A 6,626-nucleotide genomic window follows, 5' to 3' on the forward strand; every position below is an offset into this window, starting at 1 on the left:
TTATTTACCTTTACCTCCAGAACAGGAGTGGATCCAGGCTCCAATAAATCAATACTGACTGTTTTACTGGTTCAGAAACCCATAGGAATGGTTCTGTAGTCAGGAAAAATGTAACAAATTCATTAGTTAATGGCAAGGATGGACTCTAGTATTATAATTTATTTTATTGAATAAGTGATTGGAATGTTTAGATCCAATTTGGGGAAAGCTCAAAGGTTCAGGAGTGAGGATGGAAATTAATGTAGAACTTCGATTTTTTTACTTGATGTCTCCTTACAAATAAAACCTTGTTGAAATATTTGGCCTCTCCTGTTCTGCTAAACAAACTATGATGCTGTTGACTTCCTTATGGCTATCTGCTCTTAGTAAGCCTTCTGTGACCTGTTTTATTTCCATGAGCCATTTCATTATGCTGGGATATATATGTCCACCTGTGATGTTTATTATTGTCCTTACAGTAACATCTGAGATATATTTGACATGCAATACTTCGAGTATTAGTTTATGTTTGGAGAAATTAATTTGGATTTATTTTACAATGAACTCCATGTTTCTGCTTTCATTTCCTATGTATTTGAACACTGGAGATGCCGCTCCTCACTTATAATAAAAGGTTGTTATTAGTTTGTGTTTTCTGCGTGAAAAGGCTTGAAAAGCTTTAATTCCAAAATCGCTCCAGTTTATCTGCCTGCCAAAGTATCCCAGTGACGTTGCAACAGCGGTGTAATTTCATGAATATGCAAGTTTCAAAGCATAAGAATGGTGAATTGAGAGCACAGGCAAAAGGAAACCCTCACAGGGCTGGCTGGGGGGGGGAAACAAATAATAGCCTCATGGACAGGCAGAGCTAAGAAAGGAAAGATGCATACATGTCAAAGCCAGCTGGCATGGGCATTAGGAAAGAGAAGAGGGCCAGATAAAGATCAGACTTATCAGAAGCTAAGATGTACTCATCCAGGGACCTGGGGAAGTCTTAGGCCCTTACTTTTTTGGGAGTCAGACCCCAGCAGGGTCCCCTTGTCTCCAGCATCTTCCTGTGAGCTGATCAGTATGCAAGGGGAGTGTTTTGGCCACTGACAAGAGTCTTCTATCATGCTTCCTTGTCCTTTCCTGCTTTGTCATAACCAGCAGCAAAAAAGCCCCCAGGAGAGATGGGCTAAGCGTATGCATCCAGCAGTTTTTAAAATGTTTGTGTTTTTCTTTATTGCTGTAGGGCTGTCATAATGCAGACTCCAATGAGTGTCAATTGCAAGCAAGCCTTTATTAGTTCCTACTTCAAAAAGACAAGCTGTAGAAAATGAAAATTCTGTAATTGCAGAAGGAGAGACAGTGAATCCTGATGATAGCATCCCATCTACAACATCAAGCAGCTTGGTAGCAGCAGGTGATAAACATGTAGACACTGAATTCAGTAATTCAAGCAATATCTTTGACAGTGAGAAAGGACGATCAAATGGTGACAGTGATAGAAAAGCAGGAAACGGTAGTCAAGCCTGGCCAGATTATTCTATAATATTAGAAGGGGGCATGGCTGTGAGGGAACGTGGCTGTGACTATAATGAAGGGACCCTGCCCTTCTGAATTTGCCACTACACTATTGATTAGATAATCAATGAAGACATCCCCAACCAGATTTTAGCTTGCATACAATAGATGTGCAAGCCTTCCTTCAAAGGCAATAGTATAATGGAGGAAGAACCAGATGCCCAACCAGATTGCTCATCCCTTTTTTCTTGATCTGCATTAATGGAAAGGGGGAGTGCACAGCTGTCAAAGAACTAAGAAAAATCAAGTCAGGTGACTTACTTTATAATGTGGGGGTGGAATTCTGGGGCATTTCCATGGAAAGGTGGGATACCCTTGTTGCACTTCCTTTGTGGGGCTGGGTGGGGAGAGTTCTCCTGTTCCAGAGAGGTGTAGCAGTGAAGTGCCAATCCACTAAAGCAGAGTTTTCTGTACTTCTCATATATGAAGTGGACATTTTTCCTGAATTAAAAGTGATACCACAGCTCTCTCAAAAAGCACCCTTTCGGTAGTTATTAATCCCGTGCTGTCCTTCTCAGGGTACGCACTTCGGTGTGAGTCACTGTTCTGGCATATTCCCCAATTGGAAAGAGGCAAGTCCAGGCCATGCAGAGGTGTAACAGGCAGCCTTCTTCTCCAGGGGCTGGTCATTGCCTCTGCATCAGGACTGATTTAAAAATCCATTATGGGCACTGCAGAAACAGGGCAAAATTACCCACTCCCACTGGAGGCCGGCTGGAAGGAAACATGCCCAGAGCCCCACAGAAGCCTTTCATTTGTTGATTGGTTTCTCACCATGGTATGGTAGTTCTCTTGTCAGTCATCTGCTCCCCCTTTCTCCACTGCCTTTTTTTCCTGCTGAAAAAACAAATCAACACAGCATTAATATTTTTTAAACAAATACATCAATACCAATATTGATATTTTCTTAAAATATCAATATAGACCCGACTTCTTTTCAAATGCCAAACTTTAGGAAGCTGTGGGGGCAGGAGGGAGTGGAAATACTGCTCAGGTCAAAACTATTTGCACATGCCCAGTAACTGAGCAACTGGAGGAAGTAAAACCGATCTCTATGTATGGATGTGAAAGTTGGACAGTGGAAAAAGCGGATAAGAGAAAAATCAAGTCATTTGAAATGTGGTGTTGGAGGAGAGCTTTGCGCATACCATGGACTGCAAAAAAGACAAATAACTGGGTGTTAGGACAAATTATACCAGAACTATCACTAGAAGCTAAAATGATGAAACTGAGGTTATCATATTTCAGACTCATAATGAGAAGACATGATTCACTAGAAAAGACAATAATTCTGGGGGAAAGAGAATGGAGTAGAAAAAGAGGCAAACCAAACAAGACATGGATTGATTCCATAAAGGAAGCCACAGACCTGAACTTACAAAATCTGAACATGGTGGTTTATAGCAAATGCTATTGGAGGTCGCTGATTCATAGGGTTGCCATAATTGACCTGAAGGCACATAACACACACATCAATATCAATATTGATATTTTCTGGAGATATCAATATTGATATCGATATTTTTGAGGCCACCTTTTTTAAAAAATCCACTTTAGATTTTGTAGGAAACAAAAAGAGTAAAGGAAGTTTGCTTGGGGAGAAAGGGAGGAAAGAAGGGAGGGCTGCTGCAATCTGTGAAGGGTGGAGTACAGAGCAGTCGGAAGTTGCTAGATAAACCACTGGAAATAAAATGGAATTCATGGGAGAGTTAGTGGGTGGAGAAAGGAGAATAGCTGGAAGTGACAATTCACCCGCCCACTGAAAAGCATTGAAGCAAACCTTTTGCAAAGACGTGGAGTGGAGTGGAGCCTTATTGTTCTAAACTTTTTGTATTATCAGCAGATTGGGTTAGAACAGATTTACAGGGAGGAAACTGTGTGATAGCTTCTGTTTGCCAGTAATGTCATGTGAACCATGTGAATTAAAAGGGGATGCAAGTAGCACCAAACACACATTAAAACTCTGTGTAGATGAGCCCTGAGTGTGTTTCTACCCTTTGAATAACATAATGGCGCACAAGTGCACATTGAGGGATGGTAACAAGATGCTGCACAACCAGCAGCTAAGATCTGTACATTTACTGTCCAAACAATCTCCTCCCCCCAAAATCCCCACAATTTTGTATAAACACCTTCAGAAAGAGGCCACTATGTGGGGAACTGCCGCCCACAGTGGTTCGATGAGGCTAAATGGAAGAAAGTACAGTAAGTGGAAGAGATTTTCCATTACAGAAAGTATGAAAAACAGAGAATGGGCTTTCCAGACACAGGCAAATGAGAGAATGGACACAGAGAGAATGTCAAAAATGAGGACAGTAAGACCCAAAAGGGAATAGGAGAAAACAGGGTTAGGAGTGGGGGGAATATTCAGAGGTGCAGAAAAGGGGGGTAAGAGTGTGGAAGTGGAGAAGAGCCAATGCATTATGAGAGGAGTGAACAAAGGTCAACTGGAGAAATGAATGATAGTATGCAAAAAATTAAGCAGTGATAGGGAGGGTGACATGAGGGATTACAAAAAACAAGCAGATGAACAAACTATGGGAAGCAGATGATTACTTCCTGCAATGAAGCATCCAGATCACGGTCTTGTCCTCATTTATTGGATGAGTTTCAGTTGGTGCAGCTTGAGGATGTTGACAAGATCCTTGGACTGATGCGGGCGACCACGTCTGTGCTGGATCCTTGCCCCTCTTGGCTGGTGAAAGCTGGCAGGACCGGAACCGCCGGCTGGGCCAAGGAGGTAATCAATGCCTCTTTGCGAGAGGGAGTGGTCTCTGACTGCCTAAAAGCGGCGGTAGTGAGACCGCTCCTGAAGAAACCCTCCTTGGACCCAGATAACTTGAACAACTATAGACCTGTGGCGAATGTTCCGTTCTTGGGCAAGGTTCTGGAACGGGTGGTGGCCGGCCAGCTCCAGGGGCTCTTGGATGACACTGATTATCTCGATCCATTTCAATCCGGTTTTAGGCCTGGGTTTGGTACCGAAACAGCCTTGGTCGCCCTGTATGATGACCTTTGTAGGGAGAGGGACAGGGAGAGTGTGACCCTATTGATTCTCCTTGATCTCTCAGCTGCTTTTGATACCATCGACCATGGTATCCTTCTGGGAAGGCTCACGGAGTTGGGAGTTGGGGGTAATGCTTGGCACTGGCTCCGCTCCTACTTGGTGGGTCGTCAACAGAAGATAGTGCTTGGGGAACACTGCTCGACACCCTGGACTCTCCATTGTGGAGTCCCACAGGGATCGGTACTGTCCCCCATGCTTTTTAACATCTATATGAAGCCGCTGGGTGCGGTCATCAGGAGTTTTGGAGTGCGTTGTCACCAGTACGCTGATGACACGCAACTTTATTTCTCCTTTTCATCTTCTTCAGGTGAGGCTGTTAACGTACTAAACCGTTGCCTGGCCGCGATAATGGATTGGATGGGAGCTAACAGACTGAAGCTTAATCCAGACAAGACCGAGACGCTGTTAGTGAGTGCCTTCTCTGCCCAGATGGTGGATGTTCACCCTGTTCTGGATGGGGTTACACTCCCCTTGAAAGAACAGGTTCGTAGCTTGGGAGTTCTTTTCGACCCTTCCCTGTCTCTTGAGGCTCAGGTAGCCTCAGTGGCACGGAATGCTTTCTACCATCTTCGATTGGTAGCCCAGCTACGTCCCTATCTGGACAGTGACGACCTCGCCTCAGTCGTTCATGCTCTGGTAACTTCTAGATTGGACTACTGCAATGCGCTCTACGTTGGGCTGCCCTTGAAGACAGTTCAGAAGCTACAGTTAGTCCAGAATGCAGCGGCCAGATTGTTGACGCGGACCAGAAGGTCCGCTCATATAACACCTGTTCTGGCCCATCTGCACTGGCTTCCTATTTGTTTCCGGGCTAAATTCAAAGTGCTGGTTTTGACCTATAAAGCCTTACACGGCATGGGACTGCAATACCTGGTGGAGCGCCTCTCCCAATATGAAACTACCCGTACACTGCGCTCAACATCTAAGGCCCTCCTCCGAGTACCATCCCATCGAGAAGCTCGGAGGGTGATGACTAGAAATAGGGCCTTTTCGGTTGCGGCCCCCGAACTGTGGAATGGTCTGGCCGATGAGGTGCGCCTGGCGCCGACGCTGCTATCTTTTCGGCGCCAGGTGAAAACCTTTTTATATTCCCAGGCATTTTAACGCGTACTACTAATATTTATTGATGTATCTTGCTGCTGCTTTGATTATTTTTGTTTACGTCTGTTTGGTTTGATTCCATTGTATTATTGTATTTATATTTTTTTGATTGTTTTATTGTTATGTACACCGCCCAGAGTGCCCTTGGGCTTAGGGCGGTATATAAATTAAATTAAATAAATAAAAATAAATAAATAAAGAAGCCAGGTTGTGAACACTATAATTCTGGTAAGTGAATTATATAATGAAGTACCAACCTTTGCCATGGTGTTTATTTGAAAGAGTGTATCATTCCCTCTAACAGCAAACTTGGGTGGCTAAGGGCCAACAGGGTTGGACCCTAACAAGAAGAAAGTATAATAAACTTGCCTGGATGAACCCTAAGTATGCAGAAATACAAACCATTGAAAGGGGGACTGTGTTACCCCTGTAAATGTAATACTGTTAATATGGTAAGTGCGGGTTTATTAGAGTATATGTGGTAAGTAGACTGAGTGAGGGGCGGAGAACATGGGTTGGAATGTTGATGAGTGTTGTATGATGATTGGCTGAGTGTCTGGGTGTGTGAAGGTATAAATGGGAAGATGACAGTTGTGAGGAGGTTCGAGTGCTGAGGGGTTTTTGGAGAGGGTGGTGGTTGGTTCTGGGTTTTGGAGGGGTGGATTGGATTTAGGTGGGTAGTGCGGCAGGTTATTTATGACTAAGAAATATAAAGAGTAACACATCTTATGAAACCACACACATGTTGACTGAACCTTTAAGTAATCTTGTTATTCCCTGTGTAAATAAATAAATGGTTCTTGGTTTACCAAACCACCTAATCCTTGGCAGGGTTTCAGAGACCAGAGGGTGGGCAGGGCATATACCAAGGTTTGGAAACAGTATCAATGGTGGCAGCAGTGAAGAGATAGTG

Source organism: Rhineura floridana, chromosome 1 (assembly GCF_030035675.1).
Source record: "Rhineura floridana isolate rRhiFlo1 chromosome 1, rRhiFlo1.hap2, whole genome shotgun sequence".
Classification (NCBI taxonomy): domain Eukaryota; kingdom Metazoa; phylum Chordata; class Lepidosauria; order Squamata; family Rhineuridae; genus Rhineura; species Rhineura floridana.